Raw genomic sequence first — 27,416 nt, forward strand, 5'->3', positions numbered from 1 at the left:
GGCACCCCGCCTCGACAAACCAGTCAAGAAGTAAATGTCTACCACGGTCAAAGGGATGGATTTGCTCCTGATCTGAAATACTTGGTTAATAGGATCCCAAGCATCAAGCATATACTGCAGTAAAGAGATCTGTGCTCTCATACTAGAGATACGGAAGAACTTCAGCAGGCCACAGTTCCGCAGCGCGTTCACTGTGACAGGGTCATGGAGGGCAATCATGTCCTCCTCTTCATGTTCTCGTTCTCGCCATGTGAGGGTCATTTTGCTCAAAAGTCCCTGCAAAACAAACAAGAGAAAGAGTAAGATCCTGGATTTGATGAAAAACTGGCAAAATTTCATCAAAAACTGTGCAATAGAACTGCTTTTCTATGATCAACGCAATTGGCAAGTGTCCTACCTGCGTTGAAGGTCAAACTGGCTTCAGGCAGCTTGACATTCAACACAGGTTTCGAATGGACTACCTGCGTTGATGGCAGAGCGCCCTAGCAAAACCCCAGGAGCTCATGGGAACAGGAAAACAGGCACAGAATGGAAAAAGGAAACCATGAAAAGAAAGAGCTAGAGTTTAGCTCCTACCTGGTCCAAACGGCGCCGAAAATCGTCCGCAAAATCTCCCGGAATCAGCTGGTGAAAATCAAGGGGGAAGAGGCACCTCCAAAGCTCCAACAAGCCAAGTTCAAATGAAATGGTAAAATGAGAGGTAAAAACACCTTTTAATTGCTTTTTACGTAGTTCAAAGCGAAATATTAGGGTTATATTCTCATTTCCATGCAAATGTTATTCATTTCTAACTAGTTTGATGCAACAATTGAGGATACAGTACTATCTTTGAAAAGGGCAAAGCTAGTCATGGTAAAAATCAAAATTTGACCATACAATTATCGAGCAGTTTTAGCATAAAGTTCATGCTCGTTAAAAAATAAACGCAAGATCGAGCAGTTTTAGCATAAAGTTCATGCTCGTTAAAAAATAAACGCAAGATCCGAGCAGTTTTAGCGCATAGTTCATGCTCGTTAAAAAATAAACATAAGATCGAGCAAGTGTTTCAATCCACGTTTAAGCTCGTTAAAAAATGAACTAGCCCGGTAAATAACCACTGTGAATGTAATATCATCAGCCGTTAAAGCCTTGGTCGTGTTTGCACCGTCACCTCCACTTTTCGTTTGTCTGATCGTTCACCTCCATATGATTGTTTACCCATTTTGAGGAACAGCTGCGAAGAGTGATTACATCTAGCCATCCTTGTGACACTGCCGTGATTGGAAAATTCCAACCTGTACCTGGAATCAGCTGCTAACCCTGTTTATCACTCGTTCCTCAAAAGACGAGTCTTCTTTAAGCTCTTTTCAGCTGACTCGTAAAATATGAAAAGATTGCCGAGTCCTTGGCCTTCCAGCTCGTTAAAGGGACAGGAAGAGCTATCCCTCCTCTAGATTTTAATCTTTTTGGACCTGAGGGATTATTGCACAAAAAGATCGAGCGCTTGTTTTGTTCGGCTCGTTAAAACTATCGAAAACTCATCCCTTCTGTATTGTTTTATACTTTTTCGGACTTAAGGGATTAGATGACGAAAAAGGACTTTTGGAGTTAACTTTATGTACCTTTTCAGACTCTCTAAAAATGAAAGGGACCGAGTTATCCTTGTCGTTAGACTCGTTAAAATCATTAAATAGCGACAAACTTGTCTTTAAGACGAGAACGAGTTTCACTATCGCTAGGCTCATTAAAACATAGCGATGGGCTTGCCCGAAGGGCAGGTTATAGAACAAGCATATGTTATCCTCCTCAAGCTTGACAAAAATAAAGAGGTACTGGTCAGCAATGACTGGGGAAAAATTGGGAGAAACTAAAGAAAACTTTGATGGTAGCAAGTCGCTCTTGAACATGACACTTTTTCTCCGTACCACAATCGGGTTGGGTTGTTTCATTCACCGGTCACATCCATGGTCTCACCATACCATCCATATTTGGGGTAATGCTACCGATCCATCGTATCATTGTTGCCATATGTTCAAGAGAAGTCGTTCAGAAAGAGTCAACCGTGTCCCATCCACTGCCATACATTATCCTTCATCCTTTCATGACCGCCACCCTGAATCATATGTCACAGATCGTTTTCGCCTCCATTAAAATCATTAGCTCCGTTCCGTGTCATTGATGTGGGATTCATTAAGGCCCTCCTTTGACGGATCGCTTCTTGTCGACATCAGCTCATTATCCAAGAAGTTGATCTAAGAACAACCCCTTCAGTACTTTGAAGCTTGCATGCCACAATGGCAAGTTTCTCACTTCCGGCGACAGGTATACATCAATGACCTTCGACCGAAAGATTTTGCGTGGTGTTCGACGCCAAGTCCTTTATTCACACCACGTGAATTGTACTGCAGTACCTTGAGGGTCATTATCATTATCGGTGATTCCTCTCGCGCTTGTTAACGGTTTACATCATTGACCGGTAATCAAGCGATGTCTTTCCATGTTCGACTTCAGAACAATTCTCACATGGATCGACTTGTACTTAGAGTGAAGATCGAACGAGTTTGAAGACCTCGGATCTAGTTTCATCCATCCGGGCTGCGATATATATTCAGGAAGATAAAGACATTGACATGTACATCATTGCAGCAGATAATCATCCTACTCAAAGGATGATAATTTCATCAAAATTATCAGTCTATCATCAGACGATTGTCTGTTCTATGTACAGAAAAATGAATTTATAAAGCTGAGCATGGGAATGCCCGCCTCAGCTAGATCATGAAAGCAGTATGGAAAATAATGTATTGTATTGTATTGTATTATAGGTCTCCTCCCAGCATTGGATGAACTTCGGATCCCCCTGATAAAGCATTTTGCCCGATAAACAGCCTCATACTTTAGGGGGCAACTGTTATAGAAATTTTTGTGCCTTACAACATTGAGCATGAAATGTCCATAATCTAAGGGATCCAAAGTCCCTAAACATGTTGTTCCTACCCCTAGAGGAACAAGGCTAACAAACCACAGCAATTCACAGAAGTTCTCCACCAAAAAACTGCTCAAAACAAGTCAATTCAGGATCATTTCAGTGGCTACACTAGCTGTTTGCGCTGAATGTCAAAGCCAACACTGGCTACCTGCGTTGAATGTCAACTGGAGCAAAGGCTACCTGCGCTGAATGAGAGTGGACAAGTGGCAGACTCATTTCTCAAGGTGTCAAAACCCAGGAAGCTTCCAAAATGACACTTGCCTCAGGGAATTCCACTGGTGATGAGTAAGAGGTTCCAAATCTCCAAGTGGAAGCAAGAACCTCCAAGTGGACTCAAGAACTGACAGAGGGAGAGGACACTAGTCAGATCTCAAGCTGACTCATCCTCTCTCCAAAAATCTATATATGGATCTCTCCTCCATGAGATCTAGGGGCTAGAATTTTGTTATTGCAAAGAATTGCTGTTGGTTTGAGACTGGAATCATTGGGTGCTTAATGCTTTGAAGGGGCTGAAGATAGGAATTCCATTTGCTGGGAAGGAGATGCTGGATTGGAGCCCTCTGGGTTGTATCTCTTCCTGAACCTTGTTATTCATCAATAAAGCTATCTTGGTTTCTCCTATATGCTGATGTATTTTGATGTATGAATGTATTAGTGTATTTGGTTTATTTCTAATCCTAAACTAGTTATGAATGTGAACATTTGTCTTTGTGTAGTGTTCTTCTCTTGTCACAAGTAGTTGTTCTCTTGTGATCTTGCAGGAAGTTGTAGCTGGATAAGCAAGAAGGCAAGTAGCTGTGAACAACCAAAGAGAAGGGAGATTGGATCGAGGGACAAACGGAAGACACCTGTAAGTCTATTGATCTCTCTTCTTTCACATTTCATAAAGGAAGAAATCAGTATAGCTGTACTCGTTTGTTGCTAAGGCACTGTCACACCTTAGGTGGATAGGATCGTCCTGCATAGGCATTTTCCCCCACAACACCCTGCTTCAACCCACTTGGCGACGTACTCTGTTGCCACCAAAATGTATTTTTTTTGGTTTGATGGTGGGTTGATTGGTCCCACAAAATCAAGAGCCCAACGCTCAAATGGTTCGATGATTAACTGTGGTTTCAAAGGCATCTCATCTGAGTGGCTAGGGCGTCCGCTCTCTGGCAACTGTCACATGCTTGGACGAATTTCTTTGCATCTTTAAAAATTGTGGGCCAATAATACCCTGTGTGTAATACTTTATGTGCAGTCCTACGATCAGCGAAATGTCCACCACATGGTTGGTCATGGCATGCTTTCAATATATCAAAAATTTCATCTTGTCTAACGCATCTTCTGATTTGCATGTCTGCCCCTATATGAAACAAATAACCCCCAATCCAGGAAAATCTGGTACTTTGCTGGACAATCTGTTTTCACTCATTAGGGGTTAGATGCTTTGGTAACTTACCTACTGCTAGGTAATTGGCGACATTCGCATACCAGGGTGTTTGAACAGCAACAACAAAGAGATGCTCATTTGGAAACTGATCTTCAACTGCTGCTGCATTGATTGGTTTTGGCACTCTTGAGAGGAAATCAGCTACCGGGTTTTCTTTCCTGGGTCGATCCTTGATTGTAATATCGAATTCTTGCAATAAAATCAGCCATATAGTTATTCTGTCATTTGTGACAGGCTTATTTGCTAAATATTTTATAACAGAATGATCTGTGTACAGGATAACAGGATATCCAGTAATGTAATGTCTGAATTTATTGATAGCATGTATAACAGCTAGAAATTCTTTTTCAGTGACAGTATAATTCAATTCAGCAGGGGATAGATTTTTGCTAATGTAATAAATTGCATATGGTTTTCTATCCTCCTCCTGTCCAAGGACCGCTCCAATGGCTGTATCTGAGGCATCAGATGATATCTGGAATGGAAAATCCCAATTTGGTCCCCGAAGAACTGGGGCTGTAGATACGAGCTTCTTCAGATCGTTGAAGGCACGTTCGCATTTTTTTGTCCAAAAGAAATCAATATTACCAGTTAATGCATACAATGGTGCATCAATACGTGAATAATGTTCTATAAATCTTCTGTAGTAACCAGAGAATCCAAGAAAGCTACGTACCTCTGTTTGAGTAGTAGGAGTAGGAATAAGCAAAAGTATTTGGATTTTGGCTGGGTCTACCTGAATGCCAGCTGCTGAAATGTAGTGTCCTAAAATAAGTCCTTCTGTCATCATCATGTAACATTTTTCATGGCTTAAACAAAGCCTGGTAGCTATGCAACGTTGTAGGACTTTTTCTAGTGTCTCCAATGCTGGATCAAACTCATCTCCGTATGGAGTAAAGTCGTCCATATATACTTCCAGTCCTTCATTTATTAGATTTGCAAAAATGCTAAGGATAGCCCTTTGGAATGTGGAAGGGGCATTACATAAACCAAAAGGTAAAACTCGGTAGGCGAATGTTCCCCAAGGACAAGTAAAAGTAGTTTTGTCCTGATCTTCAGGGGCAATCTGTATTTGGTTATACCCACTGAAGCCGTCGAGAAAAGAAAAGAATTTCTTCCCTGCCAAAGTGTCCAATACTTGATCGATGAACGGGAGAGGAAAGTGATCTTTTTTCGTTGCCTTATTTAGCTCCTTGTAGTCCACGCAGATCCTCCACTTCCCATTCTTTTTCGGTACCACCACAAGTGGGGAGACCCATTTACTATCAGAGATAGGGTAGATGAGGTTAACATCTAAAAGTTTTGAAGCTCAGCTTTTACTACTTCTTTTAGGTGAGGGTTTAGTCTTCTCTAAGGCTGCCTAACAGGTCTTGCATCATTTTCTATGTAGATGTGGTGTGTACATAACTGGGGGTCAATTCCTTTCATATCAGGGTAATCCCATGCAAATGCTTCTTTATATTTTCTTAAAATATAGATGAGTTTTGTTTCTTGTTTGGGTGTAAGGTCGGCATTAATGTTTAAGGTCTTTCTAGGTTCGATTTGCACAATTTTACTATGTGCAACTGAAGTGATAGGGATTGTGTGATCATGTGCATCTTTCAAAGGTTCCTCTTCTACTTCGTTATCAAATGCTACTTTTATCATATGAAACTGGGTACGAGATGTGAGTTCAGTTTGACTAATGAAATTACTGATGGCATCATCTTCTGTTTGGTCTTTGAACTCTAGTGCTTCTTGTATAGTTAATGGAGATCTGATGTTGTCGGTAAGATATGATACAGGGTGCCTATTAGTTTTAACTATAGTGATACTTGGCTGCACTGGGGGATATAGTACTAAATTCTTGATATCCGCTCCCTTGGTTATAATCATGTTCCCTTGCCGACAACCGATATAGGCATCAACGGTAGCGAGCCAAGGTCTTCCTAAGATCAATGGATGTCCATCAAGTCGGGTTTTAGGGTTTATTATCATAAAATCAGTTGGGTATTCCCAGGAGTCAACCGAGACCATGACATCATGCAGTATGCCTTTCGGCCTAACCACAGACCGATCGGCCAATTCTAGCAGAGTTGAGATAGGTTCTGCAGATGTAATGCCTAGCTTTTGACAAGTAGCAGTTGTCAATATATTGATTGCAGCTCCAAGATCAACTAAGACATTGGTTAGGGTTTGACCATAAATTTGAACAGTTACTATTGGGTTTCCTGGGTCCTCATACTTAATAGGTGTTTCCTTTCCTGACAATAGGTCAGATAAAGTACCGACTACTTGAACTCTTGGATTATCTATTATATTCCTCCTTGGCCTTTTTATGCACAATTCTTTAATAGTTTTTGTGTATATCGGAATGTCTTGAATGGCCTGAAGGAATGGAATTTTTATGTACAAATTTTGTAATTCTCCTAGAATGTCAAAATTAGGTTGTTGTATCAGTCGAGGTATGACTAAACGTTCTGGGAACGGGGGAGAGGATGTGGTTGCTTGATTATGAGTTTGCTGTCTATTCACATCCTCTTCTTGTGACAGATGTTCTCTAGGTAACTGATCTTCAATCTGAACTGTTTTATTTCCCTCTGTTTGGATAATACGCCCAGATCTTAGCTGAAGATCATTGCACTCCCTCAGATCGGGTCCTTCTTCTGGTGTTTCTAAAATTTGGAGTGCTTGGACCGGTCTGTTATTTGGATTGGGATTGGGCTGGGCTGGGAGTTGCGGTCTCAGATTAGCCTGGGGATTTTGCTGTAAAGCTGGCAGTGTAGGTTGAGGGAGAGGGACATTTCCTACTGGCTGATTTGTTGGTCTCTGCCAGTTATTCTGCCAGGCTGAACTTTGTGAAGTAGGGGGAGTCCATTGTGGAGGATATGGGCTGTTTTGCCAATATGGTGGGGGATAAGGAGGATTCGACCAACCGGATTGGCTCGTCTAATTTAGCCATGGATTAACAGAAGGATATGACTGTGGTGACCAGTTTGGGAATGGGGGCTGAAATTGGCTTTGCCATGTATTATATTGTTGAGCATTATACTGGGGATACTGAAAAGAAGAAGTTGGATCTGAAAACATACCAGTTTGTCACGGCTGCCACTGACGACGCTGGTTGAGCATATACACCGTTTCTGGTTCTTCTTCTGCCTCCTTATATACTGCTTTTAGTCCAGGTAGTGAGGGACAACTTTCTGTCGAATGATCATTTGTACAAATGGTGCATGCTTGGATTGCATCTAGTGGGCATTCCTTATGGCTATGCTTCTTCCTACATCTGGGGCAGAAGATAGCTAAATTCTGTTCTACCTCCATTTGATTTTGCTTGGCCTGCAAAACGTCCAATTGTGTAGTCAGTGTTCCTAGTATATCAGTTTTAAAGTTTTCCAACAAATTTCCGATTTCAGCCCGCGTTACTCCTTCTGATGAAATTTTGTTTTCTCTTGCAAACCGATCATGTTCTGCTGGTTTGATTCGTGTACTGCCTCTCGAACTCCTAATACATAGATCAATTATGTCAGCAAAACTTTCCTGATAATTATCCCCTTTTCCCATAATGTTTAATGTTTCAATCCATTGTTCTTTCATGCCTCTTACTAATGTTGTTTTCAACACATTATCGGGTAAGGGTGGTGATGCATAGGGAGATCTTTGCAAATTATACTGAAAACACTCCACATATTCTTCTAATGTTTCGCTTGGTCTAGCCACCATCTAGAATATTTCATCTGTTAGTTCTCTAGACCTGCAGTAATCTTGATATTTTTTTAGAAAAGATTCCTTCATTTGTTCCCAATTATTTATAACCCCACCACCTAATCCCATAAACCATATTAAAGCAGCCCCTTTCAGGGTCGAGGGAAACAGTTTTAGTTTCTGGGGGTCAGTGGTGTAGTCATATCCCCTGCATAGTACATCAAATTCAAATAAAAATGCATCCGGGTCTTCTGATGTAAGTCCGTGAAATGTAGGGATATGTTGAAGGGGAATTGCTTTCATGGGGGCATTTGCTGCAGAATCCACTATGGGGTATTGTAATGTAGAGGTTTGGGTGTTTGGTGGATTTTGAGCCATTGGGTCAAATATATGCCAATAACCTTCCGGAATATCTAGAAGAGTGTTCCTTGGTTGAGCGGGAATGGCTTTGACAGGATTAGTTTTAATAGCACTTCCTCTATCTGGAATTTCTATCTGAGGGGATTGGATCTCTTCAATAATAATTTTTACCGCACTTCCTTTGTCTGGGCTATTCAATGGCTGAGTTATCCTAGGAGGAGATCTCGGCTCTCTAATCTCCCCTGTTTCCCCTTCTCCTTCACAAAGATTACTGAAATTCCCTTCTTGCAATCGTTCTGGAATAGAATTTTCAATTTCTTGAAAGTCCTGTTCGTCAGTTTGACTATGCACCTCAGCAAAGGCTACAGATGGTGAACCTGTGGCCTGAAGGGAGCTAGTAGGCTGTCTGGAAATAACTTTCCTAGGTCCTACTGAAGGCTGAGATTCGGCTTTCTTATAGATTTCGTCTATGAATGTTGTTCGACCAAGGGTCACTGGCCCCTTAGCTTTTTTTGGCTTCGGCAAAGGTTTGGGATTTTTCTCTGGCTTTTTCTGCTTAGTCATGCACTCAATTTAACTACTAAATCTTTCTTAAGCAAATAGCAGCAAATCTACAGGAAAGCGGGCAAAGGAGCAGGGCTTTTACATGCTTCGCACATAGGTTCTTACCTTCCGTTTTCAAAACCCAATTCTTCCCTAGCAGGTTCGTACACTACCCTAAAAAAGACAAATGGCTACACTCTTTCCCCGACAACGGCACCAAAATGTAGAGCTATAAAAAGGGTCTCTTTCACCTCTAGTTACCTCACATTAGTATGTCAATCCGGGAACATCTTGCTATTTCAAAAGAGTGTCTCAGCCTGAGGCTTAGCACTTGTCAGAGTAATGCTCGTAGTACAGCTACTTAAAGGCTACGAAAGTAAATGGCTGCATGTCTACAACTTAACTACTTCAAAAGGCTAAATCACACCAAGCATTGCATCAATCGAAGGTTCGGTAGCAATAACCCATCCTTTGCATAACTGATGAGAACAAATCTGAGGTCTGGAAGCTAGGTAGCAGATGCTGGGGCTCACTACAGCCTGAGATCGTCCTTGATGAATATAAATGAAATGACAAGTAAAGGAAATAGCGATGAAATAGAACAGCACATCAGCCAAGGGTTTAGTAGCAATAACCCATCCCTTTCATAGCTGATGGGAGTAGATCAGAGGCCTGGGAGCCAAATAGTAGATGCTGACACTCACTACAGCCTGAGTCTGTCCTTAAGAAATGGCAAGTAAATGAAACAACAAATCAACAATCTTGAAATAGACCAGCAATTGAAATGGAACAACAATTCAGAAATGGAACAGCAACTAAATGGAACAGCAATTCAGAAATGGAACAACAACTGGAATAAGCAATAACCAAGTTCATCAAGCTGTGATTCTATCTAACCACTCCAATCAAAACATCAATCCTGCAGTCTTAAAAGATGTACACATACTATAGAACAATACTACCAATTACAACCCTAGAAACACAACGTGCTTAATCTGCTTCTATTATTGATCTAAATAAACGCATGCAATTGCATCTCAAGATATAAACAGTAACATTCAATAATCATCTGAAATCAGACTTCTCAAGATAACTGTCATAATGCTAAAGCACAATCACAATGAACTCTGTACTGGAGTGATAATATCCTGTAGAGATTAATCAACACTTTAATGAATTTGTAACATAATACAGTATCAATATAAGACTTCAATTCGCAGGAACATTAAACAAGTTAAACATAACAGAGCATGTAATATAACGTTCATAAAACACAACAGATTACCAGATTATGCCTATGAACAAACCACATAGAAACCACGTGTAATGGTACAAGAGCAAGTGTCCTCCAGGGCCGGGCCCTTAGCCTCCAGGGGTACACCGCTTAAGATTGATCCAGGATCAAAGATAAAAGAGTAACCAAGTTTGTATTAATGCATGAAATAAACTTACAGCAAAGCAAGTCTTAACAGGACATAAAGATCATAGTCTTGATCTGTTAAAAAGGAATTACAACAGAACCTCCCCTGTAGCCAACAATGCTATCTCTTATATAAGGATGATGACGGAGATATCTAGATACAGAAAATAGATAAAATAGCGATCCCTCAGGATCTAAGATCCTGAGGGATTCGCAGAATCATTAACCCTGAGTCACTTCTTTCCTTTTCTGCTCCGAGCTGGTATCTCCGCTTCCTTTTCTGGGTTGGTCCGTTTTGATCTGGTCTGTTTGCGGTTTCTCGTCAAAGGGACAGCAGTTAGCTCCTCTTCGTCTTTCCCTTTGAGATGGCTAATTTATGCTTTTCCTCCTTCCTGCACGTAGGAACGACAATTATCAGTTTTTCCTATTAACCTCACGTGTTCCGTTATTATCTAAGTTTAAAATGCAGAAAGGTTTATATATCCTAATGAAAAAGATACTGAAATAACCATCAAAACATACCTTCTTTGAGACTCTACAAGAAGTGTTTCATACATAACATTACAAAGGTTCGGGATTGGGATCGAGTTGAATTCCTTTCTTGTTGAGAGGGAGTGTTGAAAATAGCAACAAGAAATGATAAAAATAGAATCCAGAATATTCCAATTTTAATTTGTTCTTGAATTGAAATTGTGAATTAAAAATCGAATTTAGTCTCACCAGCTGCTTGGAAATAATTAATTAATTCATTATGGATTAATTAGTTGGAGAAATTCAAGTTAGAAGTCTTTCTGAAGTCATGCAACAATTATTCCTTAAATTAAGGAGATAAGATTGAGTTATATTTGAGTTGTAATTAGTTAACTTAGTTTACTGAGTTAAGTCCAATTAAATTAGTTCCAAACTATTTGAGGAACTAATTGTGAGTTATCAGTTATTTGATGCATGTATGCACTCAACAAGTGTACTCCAAATAACTAAAGATTCCCTCATCAGAAACTCATGCATGTCTATTTTGAGAAAAACCCAGTTGAGCTAAATGTCAAGGACATGTTACTATCAATTGCATGTGTTTTCCTATAAAAGAAACTCATCCATGCAATCAAGGTAAGGTTCCTTGAGGATTGCACAATTTTACAAGGTGTGAGATCAGTGTTACACTTGGTAATAGGAGGATCACCCAGGAGAAACTGCGCAAGAAAATAGGAGGCTTGGAGGGCAGAGGAGAAGGTTTGTGAGAAGCATTGTTTTCCTGTGAGCATCCAAGAGGATTGTACTGAGACTTGGTTCGCTGTGAGAGCTAAGGCTTTTGTATTAATCTGATATATTTCCACCTTGTATGATAATATAGATAGTGGGGTTTTTAGCTGAGGCTTTCCCCTAAGTATTTTTTGTTTTTCATGTGCATTGATTCTTCTTCTTATGGTTATATATGTTCAGCATTTATTTAGGTCGATCTTTAAGCTTCCACAAGTTTGATAGTAGAAGTAGATTATAGTATTTTGCTTTGGTATATTGCATTATCGAGTTAATCTACAATCAGATTTTCTACATAGATCTAAGGTAGATTTGTAGAAAATTTGCAAGAAATTCTACATGGTATCAGAGCAAAGGTTATTAGAGTTGTGAACAGTATGCGGAGAAGAGAATTCAAAGTTGAAAGTTCGAGGTTGCTGGTGCAAGTCAAATTCTTATCATACTTCAAGGTTGGCCAATGGTGTTCTATGGCTTGAGACTCGAGCATGCCTTGGAAGGTAGCTCAAATTACATAGCATGGAAAGATCGCATGGATGCTGTATTAGAAGACAACGACTTGAAGGACTTTGATCAAGAAATCCCAAAGCCAGGTTCAACTAATGCACAAGAGTTGGCTGAATGGAAGAAGTGTGTGGTGAGGGCGAGACGGATCATCCTTGAGGGAGTTCGAGACCATATTGTCTTGAGTCTCCATGGGAAGGATACTCCATATTCAATGTGGAAGAAATTGAAGGACCTCTACCAGAACAATAGCGACTAGAGGAAATTGGTGCTCAAGGATAAGCTTCGAAGAATTAAGATGGAGAACTATGATACTATTTCCACATATCTGAACAAGCTCACCACTTGTAGAGATGAACTTAGTAGTGTGGGAATAACTACTACTGATGATGATATGGTGAGCCTCGCTCTCCTTGGCCTTCCAAAGAGTTGGAATAGCTACCAGGACTCTGTGAATGGAAGGAAGAAACTGTCAGATTAGGAACGACTGTGGTCGGATCTCATGCAGGAGGAGATTAGGAGGAGCAGCCGAGATGTTTCTTCATCCAAGGATGAATATGAAGAAAATATGGCCTTAGCAAGTAAGGTAAGGAAAGGGAAGTGGAATGCATCCCATTAGAAATCAAATTCTTCTCATGGAGGGAAGAAGGGTGACAAGTCTAAAGTGAGATGCTTTAATTTTCATGAAATGGGTCATTATGTGACTAATTGCCCATCGAAGAAGTCCAAGAAGGGATCATCGGAAGGATCTGAAGGTGAGGCATTAGCCTCTCAGTTCAAAATGGACTTTACCCTCATCGCATGCATGATGTCATCGATAATGGGTTGTCAAGATGCGCATAGAGATGGGTGATGATGGAAGGTATAGTGTTTTAGGGTTGGGCACGATTGCTTTTCAGAGGGAGCATGGAGATCCTATCACCTTGACAGATGTGAAGTATGTGCCTGGACTGAAGAAGAATTTGGTATTGATCGTGATGTTGGAGGACAAAGGCTATGATGTTGTCTTCAGTAAGGGAAAGGTTTTCCTTAGACACATCACCACGAGATAGGTGAAACAGATCAGTTTACGAGTCAAGAACCTGTATGCTCTTGAGGTTCAAGATGCATGCAAAGCCTTGAGGAGAAAGGAAAATGTTAGAGACTTGGTGGTTGAAAGGGAGAGTAAATTACCTCTCAACATGCAACCCCAGAAGAAGTCTTAGACAATTTTGGAGGAGCCACAATTGGAGTAGGCAGAGGGAGCACATGCAACCATACCTCTAGGTGTGAGGTGGGGCGATGTGAAGTGATAATCCCATGAAGGCTAAAATTGGGTAGGGTTCATTGAGAGGTTTTATCTCATGGATCGTACCTTACTACGAGAGCCCAAAGTACATAGTAGCGGGAGGAATCAGTGGGATTGATGTAGTCAGAGATCAAAGTGACAGAGGCTAGAGAAGTCAGATACTGAAGAGTGCAGAGAAGGATTGACAACAGTGCAGAGAGGCTGAGTTAGCAGAAGCGCAAAGTTTTCAGTCGACAGAGGCAATAATAGTAAGAGACTTTGATGACAGATGCATCATACTGATTCATGTTGGATGTTTTTTTGTTTCTAGAGCTGTTGGAGCAACAAGACTAGAGAGAAGTGTTGCATGCATAACATTCCAAAGGTTCAGGATTGGGATCTAGTTGAATTCCTTTCTTGTTGAGAGGGAGTGTTGAAAATAGCAACAAGAAATGATAAAAATAGAATCCAGAATATTCTAATTTTAATTTGTCCTTGAATTAAAATTGTGAATTAAAAATCAAATTTAGTCTCACCAGCTGCTTGGAAATAATTAATTAATTCATTATGGATTAATTAGTTGGATAAATTCAAGTTAGAAGTCTTTATGAAGTCATGCAATAGTTATCCCTTAAATTAAGTAGATAAGATTGAGTTATAGTTGAGTTGTAATTAGTTAACTCAGTTTAGTAAGTTAAGTCAAGTTAAATTAGTTCCAATTGTTTGAGGAACTAATTGTGAGTTATTAGTCAGTTGATGCATGCATGCACTTAACAAGTGTACTCCAGATAACTGAAGATTCCCTCGTCAGAAACTCATGCATGTCTATTCTGAAAAGACCCAGTTGAGCTAAATGTCAAGGACATGTTACTATCAGTTGCATGTGTTTTCCTATAAAGGAAACTCATCCATGCAATCAAGGTAAGGTTACTTGAGGATTGCGCAGTTTTACAGGGTGTGAGAGATCAGTGTTACACTTGGTAACAGGAGGATCACCCAGGAGAAACTATGCAAGGAGATAGGAGGCTTGGAGGGCAGATGATAAGGTTTGTGAGAAGCCTTGTTTGCCTGTGAGCATCTAGGAGTATTGTACTGAGAGCTGGTTAGCTATGAGACCTAAGGCTTTGTATTAATCTGATATATTTCCACCTTGTATGATAATACAGATAGTGGGGTTTTTAGCTGAGGCTTTCCGTTGAGTATTTTCTATTTTTCATGTGAATTGATTCTTCTTCTTATGGTTATATGTGTTCAACTCTGATTCAGCTCGATCTTTAAGCTTCCGCAAGTTTGATAGTAGAAGTAGATTATAGTATTTTGCTTTGGTATATTTCATTATCGAGTTAATCTACAGTCAGATTTTGTACATATATCTCAGAGGTAGATTTGTAGAGAATTTGCAAGAAATTTTACAATTTTTGGATGGTTTTAGTGGTTACAATCAGATTCAGGTAGCACCTGAAGATCAAGATAAAACCACATTCACATACCCATGGGGGACTTATGCCCACCAAGTACTCCCTTTTGGATTGTGCAATGCACCTGCAACATTCCAAAGAGCAGTACTAGGAATTTTTTCTGATCTAATACAGGATTGTGTAGAGGTGTATATGGATGACTTTACAGTTTATAGGAAAACATTTGAAGAAGCTTTAGAAAATTTGGAAAAAGTTCTTAAAAGATGTGAGGATGAAAACCTTTCACTAAGCCATGAAAAATATTTTATGATGTTTATAGAAGGGATTGTTTTAGGACATTACATTTCAGAAGATGGAATTAAAGTTGATAAATCTAAAGTTGAAGTCATCTCTAAATTATCAATTCCAAGTTGTCAAAAGGATGTTAGAAGTTTTATAGGATTCACAAGATACTATAGAATATTTATAGAAAATTTCACTAAACTAGCATCCCCACTCTTCAAATTAGTCACCAAAGATTGTGAATTCAATTGGAATCATGATTGCAAGTTGGCATTTGAGACTTTAAAAGCAAAAATTTCTGAAGCACCCATATTAAGAGTTCCAAATTGGAAACTACCTTTTCACATTTCAACAGATGCTTTAGATACAGCTCTGGGAGTTGTATTAGGACAAAAAGATTTGATCCCCTATGCCATCTATTATGCAAGCAAGAATTTGACTCCCACAGAGTTAAATTACATTGTAACTGAAAAAAAATTCTTAGTTGTTGTTCATGCTATCAACAAGTTCAGACATTACATAATAGGCTATGAAACCTTTGTTCATACAGATCACTCTGCAATTAGGTACTTAATGAATAAACCTATTACTAATGGCAGAGTTACAAGATGGTTATTACTCCTGCAAGAATTCAACATCACTATTCTAGATAGACCTAGAAAACAAAACACAGTTGCTGATTTCTTGTCTAGAATTCAAAATATCAAAGATGGCACTCTGGTTGAAGATAAATTTCCTGATGAATATCTTTTTGCAGTAACTGCTCAGACCCATTGGTTTGAAAATATTGCCAATTACTTAGTCACAGGAAAATTATCTTCACATTTGCTTCCTAAGGAGAAAAGAAAAATCAGTCAAACAAGTGCAAGTTACTCATGTATTACTAATGAATTGTATAAAACAGGTCCAAATCTCATGATCAGAAGATGTGTTCGAGAAGATGAAATGCTTGAAATTCTTAAGGCATCTCATGATGAACCTTGTGGTGGACACTTTGTTGACAAGAGGACAACCTATAAAATCCTTAATTTAGGATATTATTGGCCCTCCATCTTCAGAGATGCCAAAGAATATGTCAAAAGGTGTGATAGCTACCAAAGGGTAGGAAAACCTGCCCCTTTAGATGAAATGCCACTACAACTCAGGTACTCATTGAACCTTTTGAAAAATGGGCCTTGGATTTTGTTGGACCAATTAATCCTCCATTGAAACAAAAGAAGTATATTTTGGTATGCACTGATTATGTCACCAAATGGGTAGAGGCTAAAGCATTACCTTTTGCTAATGAAAAATTTGTAGTTAGTTTTCTTTTTGAGGACATCTTCACTCATTTTGGTGTTCCAAGAGAAATTGTGACAGATCAAGGATATTAGTTTACATATAAAATGGTGGAAAGACTTGTGGAAGTATACAAGATCAAACATAGAAAGTCTAATCCTTACCATCCACAAGCAAATGATCAAGTTGAATCTACCAATAAGGTGATTGAAGGAATTCTCACTAAGACCGTACATCTACATAGAAGAGATTGGGCAAAAATTCTTCCTGAACCCTTATGGGCCTACAAAACTACATGGAGGAACACAACAGGACATACTCCCTATGAGCTTGTTTATGGGAAGGAAATCCTATTCCCGATAGATTTTCAAATCAGAACCTTCAAGATGGCAATCCAATTAGGACTGGATTTATCAGAAGCACAGAAACATGGATTGGGGAAAATCAATGAGCTTGATGAAATCAGGCAAGATGTAGTTCAAAGAACTAGTTTAGTTGAGCAACAAAGGGCTAAATGGAATGATAAGTATATCAAGGAGAATAAGTTTCAAGCAAGAGATTGGGCACTTTTGTTCGATTCAAAATTGAAAGGTTTTCAAGGAAAGTTTCAGACTCAATGGCTTGGGCCATATGAGATTGAAGAAGTCTTTAATAATGGAGCAGTGAGAATAAGGGAAATAGATGAAACAAAGGTACCTCTTCTTGTGAATGGTCATCGGTTGAAGATATATCAGAAGCCAATTTCAAGAGAGGATTTTGTCAAAGTTTTCCAAGATAACACTGAAATGTAGTTGGTGAAGAAGAATTATTCTTCTCCACTACCTTAGTTTTTTTTTTGTATATCTCTCTCTCTCTCTCTCTCTCTCTCTCTCTCTCTCTCTATATATATATATATATATATATATAATAAAAACATAAAATAAAATAAAATAATAATGTATAGGTTTGAAAACCAATTGTTCATTGGCATACATATACAGGAAATACAGGGTGAAAATCAGAGATTTCTGACATCCTATATTTTCAATTTTCTTTTTGTAACAAGTAGTGACATAAAGCTACATTCATTTGCAGTTCCTAATCTGCAAATTCATTTCATTTAATTCCATATCACTTCACTTTCATTCCCTTTCACTGTCATATTCCATTTTCATTTCATTTCACATTCATGTTCCATAACCATACTTCATTTTTATCATGTTCTGCAGCTAATTCCATTCTGTAGCTAATTTGATTCTGCAGCCATATCTCATTCAGTAGCTCTGTTCCAAACAAATGATGATTGCAGGGAATTGAAGAATCTTGTTTTTGAAGATCAATATGCTAAAAGGGTATCTACAGATCAACATCAAAGAAAACAACAAACAAAAAGGTTAAGTTCTAAAAGGTAAAGTGCAAAAATTTATTTTAAATAGCAAGGTTAAAACATAAAGCATATATAATATGGATATTCATATGTTTCCTTGATGAATCATCATTTGATTTGATTGCAATCTCCATCATACTACATATCCGCCACATCCTCCATATTTTGTCACATAACAGTCCATAATTAACTCCCTCATTGTTTTTAACGGTCATGACTATGACATGACATACTTGTCCATGTTTCTCCAAAACCCCTACCATCTACTTATTTCATACAAACCCGCAGTTCCTTTCACCATATTCGTAGTCAATCCATTTCATAAAACCAAGAAGGGTAATTCTGAAGGTTGAGAACTCTGCGTAGTAGAAGGCATGGGGCTAATTGTCAGATCAGAACTGGTAGGAGCAAAGTACATGGAAGGATACCCACAACTCAATGAAATGTTGCAGAAAGTTGGATGGCTTAAATTCATCAAGAAATTTGATGGTTTTCATAAGGAGATTACGGAATCCTTTGCTCGATCTTTTGATGACATAGAGGTAGAAATTGGAGATATTAAGTTTGCAGTGACTGAGTCATTCATAACCAAAGCTACAGAACTTCCAAGGCATGGTGAAAGATGGTTAAAAAACAAGGATTTCCACAGTGAATCATGGAAAGTAATACTCAAAAACCCAGGTATGGATGTCTTTGTTTTTAGAAAATGAATTCCCATTTCATCTCTTAAAAGTAAGTGGAGGAACATGCTATTGATATTACAGAAATTTATCACTTGTGAGGGGAGATTTGGTTGCATGTATGTCTACCATATCCGTTTACTGATGAATTTCTTAGAAAATGGAGAAATCAATCTTCCTTTCTTCCTGCTAAATAGTTTAAAAAGGATGGCCTCAAATGTGCAAAATAAAATATAGTTCATAGATACAATCATGTATCATCATGGGCTGATAAAAGTATTGATTGAGCTTCATTTAAAAAAACATAAGAGATACCTAGGATAATTTCCTTATTAGAAACCATTTCCAAGAAGCACCAGAGTCACCTAAAGAAGATAATGTCAGAAGAAGTAGAAGAAAGAATACTGGTATAACTATTGAAAACAGACCTGAGTCTTCATTACAGAAAGATGATGAAAAATTAATCTCTGAAGAACTGACAGAAATCGGGAAGCAAATTAGGGTAAGGGGAAATATAAGAAAGGAGAAAAAGGTCACAAACGAAGATAATGTAAGTCCTCCACAACCTAGAAGAAGCTCTAAACTCCGAGGTTTGGTAAAGAAAACATCATCAAAAGGGACAAAGTTTATAAATTTAGATGAGGAAACCCCGGAAACATCTCCTGTTAACATCTCTTCTGCACATAGTCCTCAAAATTCTCTTGTTCATCATTTTGAAGGTAGCTCAAGAAGAAGATATCCAGGCATAGACCTAGTGCAACAACAAATATATGATTATATAGAATCAATGGAGAAGAGAAGTGCCTCAATGAACCTAGAAACAAGAAATTTATGAATTAGAGATATTGAATAAACATATCAAACAAGAGAATGAAACCTTGAAGGAACAAAATGAATTGGACAAGGAAATTCACGATAATACCATTTTCATCTAGGACTGTGGTATAAGAAAAACAGGGAATTGAAAAGAAAGAATAAGATTTTGAACAAAGCAGTCATTAACCTTAAGTACAAGCTTCTTATGAGAAAACCCAGAATGGCAGTCACTTCAAAGAAGAGAAAAAGAAGGAAATTGGATGTACTAGCAGAGGTGTTTGAGCAAATGCATTAGGGAGGAAGAACTCACATTTTTGGCAAATTGTATGAGGACATGCAATGATTTTGCAGTGGCAGTATGTTGAACCTCAGAATTGCCCTCTCCTTGACATTTTTCTCACCTTTTTCTCTCATTTTATCATAAGACTACAGACCCAATCAATGATAAATGCTAGGTTTTGTCTTAAGGAAAGCATTAAAATGATCATCATATTATATTTTCATGTTCTTGCTATTTTAATAGATTTTTTCAAATTAGCTACAGAACGTAGCTTATTCTACAACTAACTGTGGATTCCATAGCTACTCTCATGGTTTGGCAGGTTACAGGTGTCAGATGAAGAACTGTGCCACATGGGCATTTCTAGAATCATCTCCACATGTATTCTATCCTACTCACTTGGTCCAGATTGATGGAAAAGCAAGCCTAAGGTCTTGGTCAAAGATGCAGTCAAAATACATTATCTAGAAGCAGTAGGACTCTTGATTTGCTCTTTCGTAGCTAATCAAGAGTCTAACAGTTCTGTTGAAGATTTAATTCGAATTAGCGACTTGTAGCTGATCAGAAGCTTAAACAGTCCTACTACAATTCCAAATAAGCCACTTGTAACAAGTTTTTCTCATAAACAGTCATGTTAGATTTAATTCGAATTATCCACCTGTAGCAAGCTTTTCTCATAAAAAATTATGTTATTTTCCTATAAATATCGGTTGTATGGAACCGAGAAGTAGTTAGAAGTTGGAAGGAATTACGTTAAGTTTAGGATCTTTGCTGATACTCTGTATTCAGACTTTGTTTTGCTCATAACACAAACTTCGTGTTGTCAATGATGGTTTAAAGTGCATCCTTAACTAGCTAGCATTCCAACCACATCAGTTGCAGAGGGCCCTTGCACTGAAGGAGGTTTTTCACTTGTTGTTTTCAGTTTAATTTCTATTACTCTGTTTTCAACAAGTCTGTTTTCTAATTTAGAATGATATTTCATTTTAGTTTTTAACCAATAGCGTAAGGATAAAATCACAACTGTGCAACCTTGTTCTTCTAAGATATTTTGTGGAAAAATGACTTTGTTTCCAAACTAAATTAAGATTGAAGTAACAAGAATACACAGTTGCTTAGTTTTCTTACTGTCTTGTTATTCATTCTTTTAGAACAGAATTTTCAATTAACTGTGTTAATGGATGTTTTCAAAAACAATTTCAAAATGATTGATGACCCTAACTTAAATGGTTAAATATCTAATTCATACAGTGATTGAATTTACTCAATACGTTGTTAGTTTTACATGTTTTTACCTTTTCTTTTATGCTTTAGGTCCTTACTTAGTTGAATCACTGATATTCCAAAAAATCATTTCAAGGAGATTGATTTCATCATATTCCAGAATTAAATGGTTGAATGTTTAAATGAATGAAATTACTGAGTTACCTTTTGCATCAATATCACTTTTGGTTTTAAGAATTAGATCCATGGATTAGGACTAATGATAAGATAAGATAGATGCTCTGTTTTTCTTATTAGGTTCTAACTAGCCAACAGTTCTTGGTCCATCTTTAGGAATTTAGATTAACTTAGGAACCTTTTCTTTCCTTTAAAATTCATTAAATCCACTTAAATTTTCTTATAGTTTCAGGTTGTACATTCTTAAGACATCAAGGAATAGAAACCCCCAAAAAAAACATAAAATACAAAACAACAAAGTAAGAGAAAAGTTAACTAAGCACATATAGTGCATCACACTTCATCAGTTTACAAATCTCAGTTGATAATTTATGCAAGAAATTTAGGACACTAAATTGACTAAACATAATTCCCAGATGGATTTCGGAATCCATGGCAGAGGTGGTCTCAAGATTCATTCCCAAAGTCCTAGGAATCCCTTCACTGGTTTTGGTGGGATACACGGTAAAGCCTGATGTAGGAGTCTCAGTTTAGGGCCTAGTGATCCGGTGTGGATTGCGGTAAAGCCTGAGAGAATGGTGTCTTGGTTTAGGGCCTAGTGATCCAGTGGAGATTATGGTAAAGCCTGAGAGACAAGGAGACAAAAAAATACTCAAGGATAGTGATGGATTCTAGATGGCATTCCAAGTTTTGTTCGGTTTTGTGATCTAAGCACCGGTTTTGGTGTGATCACGGTTTGGTGAGGGTGGAGGTGGTTTAACCTCTGGATTCCCTTGGTTGTTTTTGGATTCGTTTATCCATGAGATCCCATATTCATGATTTGAATATGGCACGAGGGTGACTGGCTAAAATAAAGATTTGGTTCAACCATGTCTACGGTCGGGTGGTACGTGGAAGTCCTGAATCTCATCAGATTTTCCAATGTTTAATAAAAACTAAGTTCTATTACTTTTGTACTTGTTTATATGTGGATCTAATAACTATTATCTCACTATTATTTCCATGGTTTTATGCTAGTTATAAGCATGGTTAATTCACTGTTTCATGTCATGGTTACTTCATGTATTTACTTGTAATGGTTAAAATGATGGATGCAAGACCTAATTGACATCATAACAGTTAAAGGGAGAAGGTGGTGATCCTTCTTGTCATGTTTCATAAGATTTTTCAGTGATTCATGTTCTATCTTGTATCCTAGAACTGTAGATGGCATTGATGCCAAATGTTTGACAGAATGTCAGTCCTAGTTTGGGATGGTCAGGCCTAGTCCTGGCATTGATTTTTGGTTTATTAGTATTGTCATCATATGTTTAATGGATTCTGGAAGTTACAACAAGTTCTGGGTAGTGGCTGGAATTATGGGCTAGAAAAGTGCCTTAAATTCTGCGGACGCTGGCACATGTATGTTGGGAAAAGCCCCTAGATGAAGGCATGAAGGATTTTGGGAGCATCTAGAGGTCCCTAGACACTGACATGCCCATAGCATGAGAGTGTCCATAGGTCAAGAGGTATGAAAACTCAGTAGGTCCCAGGGGCAGGATGCCTAAGTGGCTAGGTTGCCTCCTGGGAGTGTTGTTGCTGATGTGGAAGGTATGGTTGATGTGTTTCCATCGATTCCAGTTCCTTAAGGTCACCAAGGTGGTTAAATCCTATCATAGTATCCTTTCGTCACATGTTTACCCCAGTTGGCTGGTTACTTGGGTTGATGTGGGAGGAGGTTGGTCACAGATTGGTATCAGAGCATGGTTTCGTTCTCCTTGGGTGGTGTTTGGTTTCTATTCTACTTGTGTGATATTTGATACCACAGAGTGGTATCAAAGTGGGTTGTACTCTCTTTGGGTCATATATGATACTACAGAGTGGTATCAGACTGGGTTGCGCTCTCTTTAGGTCATATCTCATACTACAGAGTGGTATCATAGCATGGTTCACCCCTTAGACTAGATGGATGGTGTGTTGGTCATGCATTCATGTCGATTGCATATGTGTTCCTTATGCTTGTATTCCATGTGCTTGTTTCATTTGCATGGTGTTGATCATGGTTGTAGCAATGTCACCATGTGAAGGTTGATGGTGTTGTTTTGGGATGTGTCATCATGAGTGTATGGTTGCATATGCATTTGTTATGCATGTCAGTGTCTATATGTTGTTATGCATGCAATGTCATGCATGTATGGTAGGCCAGACATGCATTGTTAGGTCGTTGTATGCAATTAGGTCATCATGATGCTATTGGTTGTTATGATGCTGCTGTGTTGGCTGAGATAGAGCAGGAGAAGCAGATAATTAAATTAAAATTGCGGCAATGGTCCTCGAGGCAAGAGCATGTTGTCATACAGGTTTGGATGTTGAGCATGCAGGTATGTTAGTTCACGGATTGTTATATGCATTAGGGTTATATACATTAGGTTTCTATACATATCTATTGACATTGTGGTTACATACATGATAGATGGTAGTTGATTAGTGTAGTCATATGCACATGTGTGAGATAGTCATGAGTGGTAGTAACCTATGGTTGTATTCATTTCTCTTTTATGTTAGATAACTTGATGATTATGCTATATGTTGTTTATGAGTATGTTATAGGTTAAATTATTGTTGTTATTTGATAGTTAGCTTGATGATTATGTTATATGTTGTTGATGAGCATGATATATAACTTGTTATTGTTATATGTTAGTAACTTGATGATTAGGGATATTACATTAAGATATTGATGTTATATATATCATACTAATTGGATTGGACTATGAAGATGGTTAGGGTTATGACATTCATGTATGAGTAGAATTATTTGTGACATTGTGTTGTAATAATCTAGACTTATCATACATATGTGATTTCTATGCATAAATGACAAATTTTTATGAGTTTATGATGTGAACATGTTAGCTAGTGACTATTATGGATATCATGACCTTATTTATTTTTGAGTTGATATGTCGTGAATTTATATCATGCTAATCTAGATTGGTTGTGGAGAAAAGATAGCCTCCCTTGAGATGCAAGGTATGAGCTTGCTTATGTCATATACTTTGTGCTTGAATGTCTGATTATGTCATTTAATTGGTGTTTGCGTGTTGTTGTCAATTATGTAGCCTATCTATTGTCTGAAAGTTTGATTACTTGCATGATATGAGTATGTGTCTGTAAGATTTCCTGAATGAACGATATTGTTTTAAGATGATTGTACTAACACATATGTGTTGAGATAGCTGACATGTACTTGAGTGTAATAGGTGACAGTTGTAGAATTATTTCTAATGAACATGAGTTGACTATGAATTATGACATGATTGCTAGTCTTAGTAAAGGCTGATTTCAAATTGACAGATATGATTGTCTTGATATTTGGAACATGTGTTTGACACGTGTAAATAGTGTAGGAAACATATTTGGTATTAGCATGATAAGGTAATAGTTGATGTGTTTATATAACTAATAGTTTGGTGATGTGACAGTGCATAGTAACACTCAATTGCAACAAGGAAAATGTCAAAGAAAGGAATTTGGAAAGAATTCTTTTGGCTACGTTTGGAAACCCTAATTCCAAACGAATGAGTGCTTTTCATACAGGAAGTCTTCTTAACCTTAATATTGTTGGTCCTTATGTGGATATGTGCCAGATTCATGAACTTGTATTTGATAGGTATATTAGCTAGTCTCTAGTTACAGGTGGATCTGTTAGGGGAATTTGAGTCCCTTGAGAGATGGATGTGTGAAGTTACAAGCAATGTGCTTGGAACAACAAGGTAAGGTAACCAATGTACTTTTATTTTTATTTAAGAACTTACATTTATGTGTTGATGGTATGATGCAAGGGATTGCATGGAAAATAAATTGCCTTGGAATCTTGAAGAAGGCTTAGGTTGAGCTTTCCCTTGGAAGCACTGGAAAGCATGGGGATTTAGTCATGGTGTCTGTTGTTAGTCTTGTGCTTTTGGTATTTTGGTGATTTTTTATGCTTGATTGTAGTTTTCTTTTCATCTTGTGCATGGCCATGCCACTTTGGTTATGGTGTCGTATTATTGTTGGGTTTCCATGGTTTTATTCTTGTTTGTTTCTTGTCATGCCTTTTATGTTTGGGGTTTTGGGAATTGGTTGGGAAAGAGGAATGTTAATGGAGCCCAGGGAGAGTTGAATGAAACCCAACAGGTGATGTAAGGCCTAGATGAAGCTCAGTGCATGTATAAAAGTAGCTGAAGACAAGCGTATAATACCTAGTTGGATTTGTTGCATCCATTGGTGTAAATGGACAATGGCGGGATAGTCATGAGAAAAGAGTTGGAAAAGAAAAGTAATTATATTAGGGTTTGATTCTCCTTTCTTGATAATTACTTGTGAGTGTGTTGGCTTCTTTTACTTCTTTATTATCTTATATTTCATCAATAAATTACCATATTATGTGTGTATTAAGATCACAAAACAAGAGACACAAGATATAGACACATGCTAGGGAAAAACCTCCCTCGAGGGGAAAAGTTAGTCAAGATAATTATCCCTTTCAATTGTATTCTTTGAGACTCTTCACTGTAGACCAAGACCATATTTTCCCTCCACACCAAGTCATCCTCCCAAATCTTTGACCCCTTTTAGCAACTTGGACTAGGCAGTAACTTCTGGCAACAACAAAACTTTAGAGACTTCGATCTCCCAATCCAGACCATGAAACAGAGAGAGAAAGAGAGAGAGGCACCCAAATTTCGATTTTTCATTTCTCCTTAGGCTTCCCCAAACTAGCATTCATTTTGGGTTCCCAACAACAAAATTCACACTCTTACCCAACTAGAAGATAACTTTGCACTTTTTCCAAGCTCCAAGAGATTTCGAACTTGTATGAGAGAATTCTGCTCCAAATGAATTCAATGAGCTTCCTTTTATATGATGGTTGTGGGGTTGAATAGGGTCCTTAGGATGACTTGATCTTCTTATAGGCTGACATGGTGTGGAGATTAAATAAATCATATTTGACGCAATACTTAACCTTTTTACATGATTCAAAATCCCATGAAGAGTCTCTTTAAAAGTATAATGACTCTATTGACATAGAATAAATCCTAGAAGTCCTCAATGGAGACTTTGACCTAAAGTAAGGTGACCCAAGCATGAAACCCATGCTTTAATAAGTCACAATAATAATAATAATTATTATTTTCTTTATTCTTTTGATAAGTACATTACATGATGACTCAAGTACATTAATGAAGACTGAACATAGTTACATTTTCCAACAAAAATCAATAAGGAAAGGTAAAGTAAATATATTTGAGGCATCAGATGCCTTAGCTATGTTGGGAATTACTGTTCTCGATGTTGTACATGCGTTGCACGAATAAAGGAAGTTCTCTTAACCTTGAACTTATGATATCTGATAATTATGTTGTGATCATGATTATGTCGATGTATATATATGTATACATGTATGTATGTAGGTATGTCATTTTCTGATGAGAACATGACTATTTTTTGCTAATGTTATATATATGTATGTATGTATGTATGTATGTATCCATGTTACGATCTCACATGGTCATCAGGAATCATTCTTGTGGATGAATGATTGCTTCTGAAGGTGAATGACATGAAGAGATTCATGGTTCATGAGGAATCAAGTGGGAAGAGTAGCTTGGCAGATCTCTGAAGTTAGTATCATGTGGATATGAATTGATATTATGTGATTATACTATGTCTATGTTTATGTTATGGACAGGATAATGCTGAGAGATACATCAACGAAATGAAAACAATGTGATGCGTGACATGCTAGGATAAGCATGGATGGCAGAGAGACACTGGAAGCAAGGTTGCTTGGCAGAGATAGTGTGGTTTTGGATCTGTGGTACTACTATTGTGCACATTTTATATATGTTGTACATGTTGCATCTGTGATGTTGTGTGCATGTGGTGTTGTATATATATAGAGTCTGTACATGTTTTTATGCAATGTTATGCACACAGTGGTACATATAGTGTTGTGTGAGTATTGCATATGCAGTGTTGGGTATAGATGGTGCTATGTACATGTGGGATAGGTAGTGCTATGTACATGGGGTGTTGCGTGCATGTTGTACATGTGGTGATATGTACATATGGTGGTGTGTGTATGACTGTACAAGTGTTGTTGTGTGCATGTGGTGCTGTGTACATGTTGTACAATTGGCGTCGTGTGTAGGTGGTGTTGTGTACATGTCGTGCATGTGGCGCTGTGTACATGTGGTGTTGTGTACATGTGGTGTTGTGTACATGTGGTGCATGTGGTGCAGTGTACATATGGCATTGTGTACACATTGTGTGGGTTGTGTTGTGTACATGTGATGATGTGCACATGTTGTACATATGGTACTGGTGTACATGTGGTAATTGTGCGCATGTCATACATGTTGTGTTGTAGACATGCGGTACTATGTATGTGCATTTTGTAGTCGTGGTATCATGACATGTGTATTCATTGTGTTGT

The sequence above is a fragment of the Pinus tabuliformis genome, chromosome 1_1 (genome assembly GCF_031772625.1).
Source record: "Pinus tabuliformis cultivar Carrire ecotype Pingquan chromosome 1_1, CPIR1, whole genome shotgun sequence".
Classification (NCBI taxonomy): domain Eukaryota; kingdom Viridiplantae; phylum Streptophyta; class Pinopsida; order Pinales; family Pinaceae; genus Pinus; species Pinus tabuliformis.